We start from the raw sequence: 16662 nt of genomic DNA, 5'->3' as shown, positions 1-16662 counted from the left end.
TCACCCCCCCCCAACATGCACACACACTGCTCCCTTGCAGTGTGGAGAACAGTTGAATGTGTGGTACGTGGTACTGCAGAGGTGTCTGGATACATCTGGACATGGCCATTTTGGGTTTTTCTTGACATATTATGGTTTTAGGGTTAGTCAATAAATTAGTAGTATATGGACAAGAAGATGGAGCTTATGAAGTAAATGTATTTGTCTGTTCATCAGAAAACATACTGTATAAGAAGCTGTCAAATAAATATAACAAAAGATTTGTAAGAACTAAACATAAGTTCAATCAAGTAAACCAATCAGCTTAAAGTCAGGAACCAACATGTACTCTATTGTTACAAAAGCAATAATTTCACTGCTTTGAACACACAAGTGAGCGAATTACTTGGTAAGCAATGTGAACTATTGCTTCTTGCCAGCTGCTGTATTTAAGAGTGATGTAGATTAGAATCCAGATGTACAACATTTGAAGTTTATGGTTTAAACGTGGATTCATGGATCACTTTAAAGGTAGCCCAACCTGTGAAGTTAAGAAGTGAATGTAAACTAAATTACAGATTACAATTGGGGATGTAAAATGTAGTAAAGACTGTATTGCACCTTTAGTGAGGATAAAACTTTCAGAGAATATACTTAGGTTATAGTTCCTCACAAATGAACCATACAAATTTGTGCGCTACTAAATAGATGCATAGTAGCCACTGTGCACTAGCGATGTTTCGTGTGATGCGCTCGAAGATAATGATATTGATCCCACTTTTTTCATAGTTGCCATTTCAAAGGAACATTTACTTGTTTTTCATTAAGTTCATATCTACTATTTTAGACTTTATTAGCTGGAGAAGGAATAAAGTGAAAACACAAATTGGAAATACAAACATTATTATTAAAAATGTGCACTTTCATCCTTTCCCTCAATGGTAAGTCATGTGATCCAATCTTTTCCTCTTTTCCTTGCAACCTTTGAATGGGTTTTCCTTCCCTTCTCCTCTTTCTTCTGGTATTTACAGTGTTGATAACCAACAAGGAACTTTCCGCAAGGAACCAGCTTTTATGATTGTAGAGAATGGCTTGAAAGATGACCAGCATTTACCTTCAAGATTCAGAAACGAGGAGGTAAATTAAACAAAATGAACTATTATCAGTGTTGTTGTTTGTTTTAAATCCCATGGCTTTTAAGTCAAACTCATTATTTCTGTGAGGCTGACTCATGATTTTTTAATGGAAGCAGTGCAGTGTTATGAGTCTTCTGTGAACTGCAAGGTTTCAGAATGTACTCTCCTCTTCTTTTAGTTTTGCCTCTGACCATTTTCTTCTTCCTTGACATCTAAACATGCTCACTCTTCCTGATCAGCCAAATACAAATAAATAACCCTCAAATATCTCACTTCCTTTCTATTTGTGATTTTGGAAGCTAAGCTTTCTGCTTCCTCCTTTGCAGTCTTTTATCTGCTAACTTCATCTTCTCTCTCTCCCTGTTGATATATATATTATTCCTCTTCATATTTTGAACTCTCCTTGTTTAACTCATTCTTTAAATCAACATTTTCAATCAGAATCCTTGATTCTGAATTGAAATTCCTGATTTAAACTTTGTGGAATTTGGGATCAGAATCTGAACTTTGTGGCTTATGCCCACCTCTGCTTGCTTGGATCGTTTTAGTGGCCAGAATGAAAACTCAAGAGCATGCCTGTTTTAAGAACAAAAGAAACTTTCTTTCCCCAACCAGCATCTACCCACACACAAATACAAAGGTAAATTGAATGAACCATCTCATCTCATAAAGGGGAAAGGATGCAGCTTGGTAGTATTCAACAGCTCTTTATACCACACATAAAGTACAATTCAACTGGAATGAAATATAAAGAAAAAAGGCAAGAAAACATACAAAACCACATTGATCTCATTTGATAACAACAAAGGAGCAACTCATTGTAAGTGACAGCAGGGGGCCTAGCTCCCAGACTGATTTTTTTTTGACAGTGGGCATGGCATTTGAGGGTAAACATGAATCATGAAAGAACAAAAAAAAAAAGGCATTTACAGTAGTCTATCCAAGAATGAAAAGTTATATTTTGCTCTTTGCCCTTCATATCTGAATTTGTTGTTATCTTTAAAAATCCGTTTATTAATATGGAACCACTATTGCAGAGCAGTATCAGGCAGAACTGTCCAAAAAATTGTTTTCTAAGTTGCTGCCATTATACTCTATGTCTGCAGTGTCCCCACATCAATGCAGACCGCATCATCACTGGACCTAAAAACAAGGAATAAAACAAGTGTCATTCACCTGCAACTCTACCAATGTCATATACACCATCAGCTGTCTAGATTGGATAGCCAGGGTGATCTCTACCCATAAGAATGAATGAACACTAATTGGACATCAGCTGCAGAAAGACACAAAAACCTGTGGCAGAATCCTTCAGCCTTCCTGGACACTCTGTCATTGGCCTCAGGGTTGCTGTTCTCAGGCAGAAAAATTTAAAAAGCCAGTTTGAACACGAAATTGCAGAAAAAAATTATCCACAAATTGGGCTGTGCTAAGTGTGGCTTAAACAGGGACTAAGGATTCTTATCTCATTATCTGGAGTAACTTTTGTAACCTTTGTTTGGGTTCTTTGCTTGTATGCCTCTCACAGCATTTCTTTCCCCCCTTTCCCCACTCCCTCTCCCTCCAGCTTTGCTACCTATTGTATTGTAATCACTCATTCCACTTTGCACTCTGCTTTCTGAAGCTCCTTTCACAGCATTTGCTGAAGTGGGTTCATGAAAGATTGTGTTCTCTCTCTCTATATATATTATTTAGTTAGCCTATAAAGGTGCATATCTACCCTGCCTTCTCACTGACTTCAGACTAACATGGCTAACTACCTCTCTAGTGATATGTGCTAGTGTATATACAGAACATGGTGGTGCCTGATTGCCTGCTCATAAATAGACCTAATTCAGGTAATCTCTGTCAACAGGAGCAGAATTTCTGAATAGTGGAATGGTTCACTTCAGCTGGACTGTGCTGAGCTACTCCAGGATTTGCACCATATGTGGTGTGGGTCCCAGATCAGCTGCAGCAGCCATCAGATCAGTGTGGGGAGGGAGCAATGGACTGGATCCAGCCTGTGGACAAGCCCCATGCCATGGGAGCATGCTGTGCCCCATGTGGGCCTGATTAGACCCAGTAGCAGCACCAGGACCTTCCCCTTACTGCTGTAACTGGCTGCCCAGGTACATGGCCAGAACTGTACTGCTGATGCTTTCTCTTTTGTTGGTATTTTTTTTGTGAGCTCGCTGGATGGTGGGGCTCCGTGGGCCATTAGTTTGAAACCCATGATCTAGTGGGTTGTAATATTGATGAGCGGTGCAATCCTGGCCTTTTTACTCCTAACCATGATGTCTGGTCAGTTGTGTGACACAGGGTATGGACACATATAACACTTCTACTAGGTTAAATGGAATATATACCTAAAGCAGACAGACATACAAGATCATTAAAATAGTTTAAAGCTGCATGGAATGGTTCAAAAGTCTACCTTGAAAATCAAGTACTGCATGAACTGGCTTAATGTTACATGTGGACACCAAGCATTCCCTGACATATCTAGTCATCAGTGCTTCAGAAATCCTGCACTGAGTCACTGCTCAGCACCCTTTCACCACCTTTCCCTTACTGCTGTAACTGGCTGCTCAGGTACATGGCAAGAACTCTACTGCTGATGCTTTCTCTTTTGTTGGTATTTTTTTAAAATCAGTGAGCTCACTTGTTCAATAGAAACTATATTTTTACAACCAATTGTAGCCTTGCTCCCTATGTGACCATGGACCTTCATTCTCCATCTGCTTCCCTCCCTGCCTTCCCTCCACTGTGAGGCATGCTAGGCTGGGTACTCATTCCCAGTCCCTGGTGTTGGAGTCACAGTTTTTCAATGCCTAAAAAGTGACTTTCTACTTGGAAAGCTAGGACATTGTATGTGTGGATACCTTTGACCCATGACAATTGTGGGACAGTTCCCAATGAGAGACATTCTGGAACATTTCAAATGTTATGTGTGCTCACATCCACAGTGTGGTTGGTCACTGATTGTTGTTGTATCTCAATACACTTCAGAATTGAGGTGACCCATACTTCTCTATATAGGGTGATGGCATTGTTCAGCTTTCTGTTATAAGCGAATTGCTGATTCGCAATTTTGACCACAGGGTTATGTTGCCACATGTATTCATAGATTCATAGATTATAGAGTTGGAAGGGACCCAATGGATCATCGTGTCTGACCCCCTGCCCCTGGTAGGAAAGAGGACCGAGGTCAGACAACCCCAGCCAGGTGATTGTCAAGCATCCTCTTGAAGACCTCCAAATTAGGTGATAATACCATCTCTCTTGGAAGCCCATTCCAGACTCTGACCACCCTTACTGTAAAAAATTTCTTCCTAATGTCTAACCTAAATCTACTCTCCACTGGTTTGTACCCATTATTCCTAGTTATTCCCTGGGGTGCTCTGGTAAACAGCACATCCCCAATTCCCTGCTGTCCTCCCCGATAAACTTGTAGGCGGCTACAAGGTGACCCCTCAGCCCTCTTTTGTAAAGGGTGAAGAGATCCAGATCTCTCAACCTCCCCTCGTAGGGTCTTTCATGAAGACTACTAATCATGCAAGTGGCCCTCCTCTGAACCCTCTCCAGATTCTCTGTGTCCCTCTTGAAGTACCACGCCCAAAACTGGACACGGTACTCCAACTGTGGCCTGACCAATGCCGCATAGAGGGGGAGCATTACCTCCCTCGACCTGTTGGTCATGCATCTGCTAATACAGGACAAGGTGTGATTGGCTTTCTTGATAGCGTCATTACACTGCTGGCTCATGTTCATCTTGGAGTCAACTATGACTCCAAAATCGCTCAGCCTTTGAGCTGCTGAGGAGGTCATCCCCCGACCTGTAGGTGTGCTTGGGAATCTTCCTTCCTAGGTGGAGTACCTTACACTTATCTTTGTTGAATTGCATCCTATTTCATTCTGCCCATTAATCTAACCTGTCCAGGTTGGCCTGTATCTGCTCCCTGCCCTCCAGTGTATTAATTTTGCCCCAAAACTTGGTATCATCTGCTAACTTGGACAGGGTGCTCACACCTCATCCAAATCTCTGATGAAGATATTAAATAACACCAATCCAAGGACTGAACCCTGCAGGACCCCACTGCCCATCTGCTTCCAGGCATAGAACAACCTGTCCACCAACACTCTCTGGGAACAGTCCCTAAACCAGTTAGCCACCCACCTTACTGTGTAGGCACCCACTCCACAGCCCATTAGCTTCCCTATAAAAATAGGATGTGAAACTGTGTCAAAGGCCTTCCTAAAATCCAGGTAGATGACATTGGCCTCCTCTCCTGTGAGCTTGAGCTCATCTGGAATTCAAACCCAGGACCTCTCACACCCAAAGCAAGAATCATACCTCTAGACCAACAAACTACCACTTCTGTGTATTGTCAACTAGCAGTTATCTAGCACCTGTTCATGATCTTTTGGATTGTTTCACTGAGGGCCCATAGATACCATGTCTGCAATATATTTTTTAAGGATTAACATTTCTTATAACTGATGAAATAATCTCGTTTTGGGTAGTACAAACAAACCCCTCTTTTTCACTAAGGCAGACAAGGTTTCATAGTTTCATAGTTGGTACGGTCGGAAGGGACCTGAGCAGATCATCTAGTCCGACCCCCTACCATGGCAGGAAAGAATACTGGAGTCAAACAACCCCGACCAGATGTTCGTCTAGCCTCCTTTTAAAGACCCCCAGGGTAGGAGCCAGCACCACTTCTTTTGGAAGTTGGTTCCAGGTTCTAGCCGCCCTGACAGTGAAATAGCACCTCCTAATGTCTAGCCTGAAACTACCCTCCATTAGCTTGTGTCCATTGTTTCTTGTAACTCCCGGGATTGCTCGGGGGAAGAGGGACTCTCCCAATGCCTGCTGGTCCCTCTTGACTAGTTTGTAGACTGTCACTAGATCCCCTCTCAGCCTTCTCTTTTGTAGGCTGAACAGGTTCAGGTCCCTCAGCCTCACCTCTAAGGGCCTGCCCTGCTGACCCCTGATCATGCGGGTGACCCTCCTTGGGACCCTCTCCATATTGGCCACATCCCTCCTGAAGTGCAGCGCCCAGAGCTGGACGCAGTACTTCAGCTGCGGCCTGACCAGTGTCGCATAGAGGGGGAGGATCACCTCCTCGGACCTGCTTGAGATGCATCTGTGGATGCACGACAAGGTATGGTTGGCCTTCCTGACCGTGCCGCTGGTTCTTCCTCCCCAGGTGCATTACCCTGCACTTGTCAGTGTTGAACCCCATCCTGTTCTCTTCGGCCCACCCCTGTAACCTGTCTAGATCTGCTTGCAGCCTGTTCCTTCCTACTAGTGTACCCACTTCCCCCCACATCTTAGTGTCATCTGCGAACTTGAACAGGGTGCTTTCTACCCCCTCGCCCAAGTCATTGATGAAGATGTTGAATAGTGCGGGCCTGAGGACCGAGCCCTGGGGAACCCCACTGCCCACATCCTTCCAGGTCAAATAAGAGCTGCCCACCATCACCCTCTGGGTTCATCCCTCCAGCCAGTTAGTGACCCATCTGACCGTGTAGGCATCAACACCACTGTCTCCTAGTTTCTTACTGAGAATGGGGTGAGAGACCATGTCAAAGGCCTTCCTGAAGTCCAGAAAGACTATATGCACTGCAACACCTGTATCCAAGGACTTGGTGACCTTGTCGTAGAAGGCCACCAGGTTGGTTTGACAAGACCTGGCCCTAATGAACCCATGTTGGTTGCCCCTGAGCATAACCTCCCCTGCTGGCCCTTCCTGGACATGTGCCAGGATAATTCTTTCGAAAAGCTTCCCCAAGACCGAGGTAAAGGTTCTTTGGGTAAATGTGATATCTTTTATTAGAACAACTAAATAGTTGGAAAAATCACTGTCTCTCACTAAAGAACTCTCAGAGTTTCAAGTTAGCATGTGAGTGCTGATGCTCAAGTTGGTCTGTGGAGAGCATAGAAGCAAATCCACTATGTGGAAAATTCTGCTGCTTTCCTCCATCCATTACTGAGCTGAAATCTTGGCTACCCCAATGATTGCCTTGTGCAACAGCAGGCCTTTGCTGAAAATGTATTTCCTTAAGTCTTCGACTTGACTATTGCAATCCTGTTCAACAGCTTTCTTCCTCACATCTCATGAAGAATGTACAAAACCTCAGTAGAGCTGTTTGGATGGGTCATGTAATTGTGTAAGATCTTCTAGGTCTTCCAATCTTGTGTTAGAACAGTCATGTTTTCCAAAAGTATGAGATAGCTTAGGTCTAATCAAGCCACTATTTTGCTTCTGGACTTTAACTCAGTTCTCAAGATATTGTATAACTTGTTTATACCTTAAACACTTTGTTGAGCCAGAAGTAAAAGCTAGAAAGGAACTCCTCTGAGTACCCTGCTTAGATTTCTTTACTTCCCTCATTTGAGGATACCTTGTCAGTCAACAGTGATTGCTTATATTCTTCTTGTTCCTGCTTGAAACCACTCTGTTTCAGTGTATGAACACTGTTGGTGGTCAAATGATGATTTATCCTTTGGACTAAGATGGTAGTGAAAATTTTTCTGGCAGTAAGCAGGCATATTATTGGTCAGCAATCTTTCAAGTGGCTTAAATCATATTGGTTTAATGTGATCCCTTTCATTATAAATTTTGGCAAGACTTCTTTTCTTTTCATAAGTTGGCGCTTCCATGCCAAGATGCGATGCTTGCATTTCAGATATTTTTACCAGTTGTGGTTCAACTGATCCAGCCCTGGGGCTTTCTAATTTTTCAGGTTTTGAATAACTTTAAGGACACCTTTTGGTGATAACTTGTTTCTGTTTGGCAAGAAAGTTTGACCTGTTCATTCTTCTTCATTCTTAATCAAATGGAAATGTTTACCTTTCTGGACTGGCTATGAAGAGATCTCACTCCAGAAGGCATAGAGATCCTAGCATGATGGGGCAATCCTTTGCATGCTGTTTTCAGGATCTGATAGCACTTAGTATAAAAATCTTTGATTGGTATTAAATGGACAGTGCTGTGTCTTTGTTTGATTGTTTTGTGATAAGTCCAGGTGCAGCAACCTCAGGCCATAACTGGTGGATTGAATTGCTTGAACTGCTCTTGTAGATGTTGACAATCTTTGTGGTTGGTAAGCCTTCATTTTTCTCATTATTACCCCACCTTGTGTTCTGAGACTACTGTTTTTGAACTACAAGATCAGGACACTTATTTCTTTCTTCCAGCTGTAATCTAGCTTTCCACCCAGAATTCTCTGATTGCCATGTCCTTGGTAACTAATTGTTTCTACTCCTACCAACTACACTGTTATACACTTACACACTATTATAGCAGTATGTTTACAAGATTATATAATGCACTACAAATTCTCATTCAGGACAAAGTGCTTTGCTAGTGTGTAGTCAGGGAGTTGTATTGCTTCCAGATATCTCCCTCCATGTGGGAGATATGGAATAAGTGTCTGTCCTTAAGAGCAATTTCTTCATGTTGCAGTAAGAAAGAGGTAAACATTTCTTCTACCTTTTCATGTTCCTTGTACTGTGGTTCAGATTGAATTAGTTGGCAATCATCTTGTTCTCCAACAGTTGGGCAGACATTATCAAGCCACCATGAGGGCTTACCTTCATTTGGGCAACTTTGCCTTTTGGTTGTGTCAGTAATTTCCCTTTTGATACATACAGTTCCATATTGGACAGAAATGTCCTGCTTTGAACAAAGGGGACAGAGTCTGACACATATTGGTTGGGCATAATTTCTTCTACACATTAACCATCTTCTTTCTATGTACAGTTTTGCAAGTTAGCATGATCTCTCCATGTAATTCCTTGGTCCAATATTCTGAGAGATAGAAATTGTGCTTACCATATAAGCAAGGTTCAAATTACATTCCGACTCTTGTGGGGGGGTCTGTGGTGGGAGTAGCCGGAAGCCAGAAGGAGCCTCTGCCTGAGCTGCTTAGAAAGTTGTGGAGTGGGCCAGGAGCTCTTGTCTCTTATGGGTGGGGAGCTTATGGCTCTCATTTCTTATGGGAGGGCTCAGCCCCCCAAATCCCACCCCCATATTTCAAACCATGGATATAAGTTTGCCCTGATATCTTGCTTGATAGTTTGGGGAACCTTCACAACATCATTGGCATAAGAATCACACACAAGCCCAGAACTGCCTGCAGCCCTTGTTAACCTGGTTAATGAGCAAGCCAGGTTGAGAATTTCTTCTGCACTTTTCTATAATACCTGTTTCACTTCATTGTGCCTGATGACTTGGATGCACAGACCCATCATGTTCTGAAGGCAAAAGCCTCTCTTTGTAGTTATTGTTTTTTATTATAACTCCACTTTTTTTTCTCTTCCTCCTCTTCCCCTTCTGGTTGGTTGGAAAGCTCTGAGGTCAGGGCCGAACTGGGACTTCTTCATTATCAGGTAAAGTCTGAGTTAGAGAACATGATATACCAGTACCTCCTTCCTGGCTTAGAAGCCAAGAGTGTTTCCTCCTTGCTTTCCTTGATGTGGCTCATACTTCTTCAAAGAGCCAGAAAAATATTTCAGTACTGGGTGAAGCTAATTATACTTTTAGAAATTTTCCCATCTACAGGTCAACTAAAGAATTTCCTGAGTGGGGTTCAGATTTTACATACTGTATGTGCTAACCTTTATCACAGCGAGTGACTAGAAATACTGAAGTATTTCCATATCAAGGGGATATCATGTATGAAGTTCAAAACTACTTATGCATTTATGCTAAAATGAAAGGTCTAATTTAAACCTGCAACATCAGGGAGGCATAAATAAGATTCCATCCTCAACAAAATCCACTCTATCCCTCTTTAAAAGATAAAAGGAAGGTTTTCATTAGAATCAGTAACCACAGCTCGCTGTAGGCCTTTATGTAAAGCTGCATTTCTATTTTTGACTTATTACCATCAATGTGTAATTAAGACTTTTAAAAAATATAGATTGTTGACACAATGGGCAGTAGTGACTCTATAGTCTTGTATCCCTGACACAGACTTAAGAACTTTTTTATCAGAAAATGTTTTATTCCATTGCACCAGGCATCTGGCCGTATTTCACCTAACAAATTTTTTGCCATTGTAGAGGCCCAACACACTTGCAGTGCCTCATATTGCCCTGCTCTTTTCTTTAGTTAGATGGTAGTTTTTGAGGCTTCTGTTTAACAAAATACATTTCATAGAGTTAAACATTTTTAGGTTGCAATATGTGGGAGAGAGGATGAAGTCTACTTTTGTATACTCTTCTGGATTTACCATGGATGCCTGTGACTGTAGGGGAATAGAGTTTATGATCCAAGTGGTTCATTTCTATGTTTAGTACATAGGGAAGTAAGTGCCAGAGAATAAAGTTGGTAAGGTGAGGTAATATGTTTTATTGAGTCAAATTCATAGTTGTGAGAGGTAACAAGTTCTCAGGATTCAGTTGTATTACATCAGGTCTGGGTAAAAAGCAATTACCATCCAGACTAAGCACAAGTTAAAACAATTGCTATCACTTTAACTTAATTATATTAATCAGCAGGAACCCTTGAAAATAGAACAATTATCACCTGAGAAGTGAAAAGGTGGGACAGGTGAAAGTTAAGTTGTTATAAAAAGCAATGTTTCTGTTAAGTCTCTAGTTTTTACTGTTTGTTCCCAGCTGCATCTTCTTCATGGCAAATATTTGCAACACTCATCTCATCAATCTAAAATTGGGGCAATAGACCTCATCTTTGAACAAACCACCGAAACACCTTGCAGAAAGGAACTACAATGCAAAAGTTTAAAATGCTATTAACTGTGGGTGCCCATACACGTGGTAGAGGCTGCTCTGACATGTTGTAATTATAGTGTGTTGGAAAAGACTCAATTAATTGAGTCTGCTGGAGCACGGTAACTACCATGCTCCAACCAGGCTCTGTGTCTTGTGTATCAGCATCCCCACACTTCAAAGTGGTGGTGGAGGTGCTCTGACTAAAGCTGGTTCAATGAGCTTTTGTTAAAGTTCCCCTGCCACCATTTTGAAGTGCGGGGATGCTGATACATGAGATGCTTCAGGCATTTTAATTAAAGTGGTTCTTGGAGTGGCTCTAATTAAAGCGTCCCCTCTCCACCCCCAGAGCACACGTACAAACACCTTATATTCCCCTGGTTGTTACACACTGTCCCATGCTGGAAGCCATGCAAATGATCATCAAATGATTATAATCACACACCTGAAGAAAATTTTATCTTAAAAGGAAATTTTCCCAGGCCTCTCCCCCCTCCCCAGCTTTCAAAGCTCCCCTAAACTTTCCAAACTCAGCATCAAAAAAAAATTTCCTTCAAGCCAACAAACACCAAGTGGAAGCAGGCCTTGCCAGAACAGCAAATACCTAACTCTGCCAGCATCTCCAGCACCAGATAATCAACATCCTCTATGACACTATCAGAACCCTTGAATCTTATGGATGCCTTTCTCAACCTGTGAAATACTTCATCTAATCCACCAGATGCTCTAAAAGAAACTGTGTAGGTAAAACCAAGCAACTACTACATTCTTGAATGATTTCACACGGAACAACGATAAAGGACAGAAACACCCTTTTATCACTGTGAAGATATTTTTTCCTAAAATAACCATAATCAGATTGCTGGTTTGAGAAATGTTATGCATGATAAGTCTGTGTATGGGTGTTCATTTTCTAAACAACAGCCACAGAGAAAAAATAAACCTGGTAAGTTTGAGATACAAATAGGTCCTGAGAAGATCTCTCTCCCATTCGTCAAGCAACACTGCCCTTTTTCAGAGGAAGAATTGTATACCGCAACCTTATTTTCTGTAATCCCCATGATGTATACTGATCACGTGTTACAAATGTCATCACCCCTCTATTTTTACAGGTAGGGAAACTGGTGCATAGAGAGGAGAAGCAACTTGCCCAAGGTTACCAAGCAATGACAGAGCTGCAGATGGCCTCCTAAATTCCTGTTAATGCTGTGTCTGCTGGGTTATAGTTGTTTTAGGCCTTTGATCAAACTTAAATACCCTGACTTACCTGGTCTTGGTTTTACAGTGGTGGCAAAGTGTGCATAAATATGTTCATATCAATACTGTATAGAGAATCCTAGAACCTGTTTAACTTCTGAAAATCTTCATGCTGCAGTCATCAAATTGAATGGTAATCTTCTCTGTGGAAAAGCAGTGAGGTGAGAATAAATTCCACTTAATGCACATCTTCATCTCTAAATCCTGAGCATTTAAACTTCCTTTGGCTTTCAGAAAGACACAGGAACTGATTTTGTTTTCCATTCTGTTATTTTCTTCAATTTCTACCAGGTAAATCATTAGAAAAAGGTATTGAGAAAAATAAGTATAAAATAAACAGCAGAAGGCTGAATAGTCAAGTGTCTAAATGAATTGATATGGGTCATGCATTGATAGTTTTCCAACAAGTACTATGAGATTAAAAATGATGTCTAACTGGTAAAAAAATTTCTGTTAAAACCTCTTCAGTGGAAAATTGGGGTTTTGATTAACAGTGTATTTCACAAAAAGGGGTTGCTTTCCTCAGGAATAATAATAATAAAAAACCTTTGATTTTTCTTTAAAAAAAATTTAAAATAAAGGTTTTGGAGTGTGGGTCAAAATGTTTAGTAGTTGAAAAAATCACAAAAATAATTGAAATTGGAATTCTCCATATGGGAAGAAATAACAGTTGTTACAGATAAAACTGAAGGCAGGCTACTTTTTACTCTTTAATAAAGAAGGTCAAAATAATTTACAAAAGTAATGTCATTTTCCTTAATATGCCCCACGGTACTTTGCACTTGTGGCTGACTGTCTGAGTTCCCACCACTTCCCTGTGTCTCAGCACTCTTGCTCACAGCTGAGAATCCAGCACAAATATATTTTACAAAAAGGCTATGTTATCTAATTAATCATGTTTAAATGATACCATCTCCTCAATAGTTTAATTCAGTTCAGTGCCTCTAAATATAGATTGTAAGAGATAAATGGAATATAGATTGTAAGAGATAAGTGGAAGTTATCTTCTGTTGCCCTTGTTTAATCTTCTGACTTCAAAAGGCATGAAAATGGGTATATAAGTCACTTGAGAGAGCTGTTGGAAAACCCCACTTGAACTGTATTCACAAGCCATGAATCATGTAGCACAATCTTCAGCTTGAACTTAAAAAAAACTCTCACCAACCTCTCTGACTTATGACAGACTAGACAATATAGTTTATTTTCCACTGATATGCCATGAAAGATACAGGATAGCTATTTTATAGCACATAATTTGTGTGTATGCAAAACATCATATGCCACATCGCACTTTCTCAAATAGTTTATAATTGCTTCCCAGCTTAGTCCAAACTTTATCCATTTCTCTTGTCTTTTTCTCAAAGTATTTTCATATCTTCAAAGGCAACCAGAGCTTTCTGGCATATAGCGGCCTTTAAAATAACATTATGTTGCCCCATTCTATAAATTGTGTTTGGTGTTTCCTTTGTGTCTTGACAACTTTAAGGAAGGGTGACAATGATATTAGTATCTGAGATTACATGTGAGGAACTGTATTTCATATTCCATGTGGAATTCATTGATGCACACTTTTGGAAGGAGAACTCAGGGATACATCTGGCTGAAGTAGAGTGCAACAACCTATATCTGTATAACAACAAACTTAAGGGCTTAACTAGAAATAAACAGGAAATGGGACAGTGGAATCAGCCCTATTCCAGGGTTAGTGAGATTCACCCTATTAACTGAAAAAGTGAATAGATCCTTAGATTTTGCCTTGCTGTCATTTCGAACAAGGTATTACTGGAAACCTCCACTTTTTCCAGATGTATACATGGCTGGGTTGCAAGCTATTGTTAAATCAATTATGAGCAATATTATCTTTCTTCCAAGACACAGATAATTGAGGAGGCAGAAAACTGTTTTGGTTATGATGTGCAAATAAGATTTTTCAAAAGCTATGTCTTAATACTTGCTGGATGTCTTCTTCATTCCATGACAACTATATCCTGAAAGCAAGAAAGCTGTCATTCAAAGTACTAGTTCATATCTGATGCCAAAGTTACTTTTTTCAGATGCTTAAATGGGAAGGGACACTTTTAGCTAATAATGAAAATAATCAAGTTGATTAAGATCATCATTGCTAAGCTAATCTATCCAGGTGAAAAAGATGAGTACAATCACAACAGAAAGACTGATTTTGAAAATCTCCCAAGAACAGTAAAGATACTTATAAACACACTAAATAGCAAGAGAGGATGGAAAGCCATCTTTTCACTACTGTGATTGCATTAATTGGCATTGTGCTCAGGTGTAATTGAGGCTGTGTCAAAATATGGGGTCATCTCACATTTCAGAAAGACATAATGTAAATACTATATAATGAATGCCCTGCAATTCACTCCCACTTTCTTTAGAAGAAATATGCTTGTCAGGGTCTGCAACAGATCATTAACTGAAAAGAAGCCTGGTAAATATTACACACAGAAATGTCACCTATTTATCTGGTTTTCAATGTCAGTGAATCGTTCTAGTGATGATAATGACTATATTTCCTTCCATATGAAGCAAAAGAAATATTGAATACAGCTAGATAACAACATGATTCAGACTTTGCTACTGGTTTGTATACAATTATAGATGTTAGCTAATTATTACTGGCACCAAATTCAAAATATATAAATCACGGGTAAATAGTGGGTGGATCTACATGTGCAATTAATGTGCCTGATTCTTCTGCAAGCATCTGAACATGTGCCTGTCAGGAGCAAATTTGCTCCCGACAGGAAGAGTTCAGTCCAGGGCTGCTCCTGCCTGGCTTTTCCTCCCTGCAGCAGATAGGGAGAGTTCCAGACTCTCCCAGGTGCCAGCCCCAGGCTGGCAGGGACACAGGGCCTAATCCCAATCTCTGTGGGGTTGGGGAGAGCTGTACTTGCTACGGGGCAGTTGCCTCTTAGCCACATGGAGATGGGACCCATTCTGATCTCCATGTGGCTGGGACAGCTTTCCTGGCTGCTGGGCAGCTGCCTCCCAGTCATGTGGAGATCGGGACAGCTCTCCCCTACTCTGGAGAGATCAGGACCAGCCCCTGTGCCCTCTGCCAGTTTAGAGTTCCCCCTGGATGTTGCAGAGGGGCAGAGCAGGGCAGAAGAAGCCCTGGACTGAACTGCTCCCATTTGGAACAAATTTGATCCCTAGGGCCGCACATTCAGATGTGTGCAGGGCCACAGTTTAATGTGCCTGAATTTTCTGTGGAGAAAATTCAGGCGCATTAATTGCACATGTAGACATGCCCAGTGAGTATGAATTCTCAATTGAAATGACAAAACCACCCTACATATATTTGTAATCCCTTTGCATCCCCGGAAGATAGTGAAACCAAGGATCCTATAAGACTATAGACAATGCACTTTGAAACTCAAAGGCACTTTTCTGCCAGTTCTTAATAGTGGTATATAAATATAAAAAAAAAACAACTATGGCATGTAGTGTGACATCACATACAGGATGAGGAAGAAAGGGTGATCACAACATTAAATTAAATCATGGCAAGTGTAATAAACAAGCTGCTCAAAGCTATAAAATATCTCTTATTACATTACATAAAACAGATGTTACTGGTGCTTTTAAAAAGTAATAAGATGATCTGAGGAGGACACCACAAGGAAAAAAATGTAGTAAGTATTTTGGCCTCTCTGGGATGGTAACAAGTATAAATTACTTTTTCCTGGTGACTTATTCTTTAATAATAATTTTATGTCCATGGATATGTGCTGACTGCAAAGCTGGTCTCATTCCATACATGCCACTGCTTTTGAAAATGGGAATGTTTGTGTATTAGTGGGCATGTTTGCTGTATTAGTGGGCATGTCTACATGTGCATTAATGTGTCATTATTACTGCACATTAAGCTTAGTACCTGTAATAACAGGTAATAACTCAATACACAATAATCAGCACTACTGCACAGTAGCAGCAGCACATGCTTTTCAGCGATGCAAATGTGCGTTAACCAATTCTACTGAGCATTAGCATGGCTTTTGCCGTGAAGTGCTAATGCGCAGTAAAATTAGTCTACTGTGCATTTAGTGTCTTTTGTAGACATGCCCATGTCATTCCATAAAACACCACACTTCTGATCTTGTGAGCAGCACATGATTTTAAAGGTCAGCTTTTATTAAGTGGTTAATGTAATAGATAAAGATGCTAAGTACCTGTAATTCCTATTGACTTAAATATCAGATAAAGGTCTCATCACCACTGAAACTTAGGCTACAAATATCTACACTGAGGCCCTTTGTATCTTTGAAGTACTCCAAACTGTGAGGGTGCAGACAGTCACACCTCATGCAGCCCTTGAGAAATAAGCCTTGAATAAAGAGAAACACCTTTGAAGCACTTCATTTTGAAATGCTTTCTGGAAAATCTAAACCCTCCAGTACAGCATGACATGTGGTTGCTTGGTCCTCCAGCATTCTACAATGTTCTGCTCCCTATCCCACCCACCCATGGAGGGGAAAATGAGGTGGACAGCCAATGACTGCTCTTCTTCATGTTTAGGAACCTCTGGAGACTGGAGGCTGGGGG

Source organism: Alligator sinensis, unplaced genomic scaffold (assembly GCF_000455745.1).
Source record: "Alligator sinensis unplaced genomic scaffold, ASM45574v1 scaffold609_2, whole genome shotgun sequence".
Lineage (NCBI taxonomy): Eukaryota > Metazoa > Chordata > Crocodylia > Alligatoridae > Alligator > Alligator sinensis.
The sequence above is the reverse complement of the archived record's forward strand: the minus strand, read 5'-3'. Positions refer to the sequence as shown.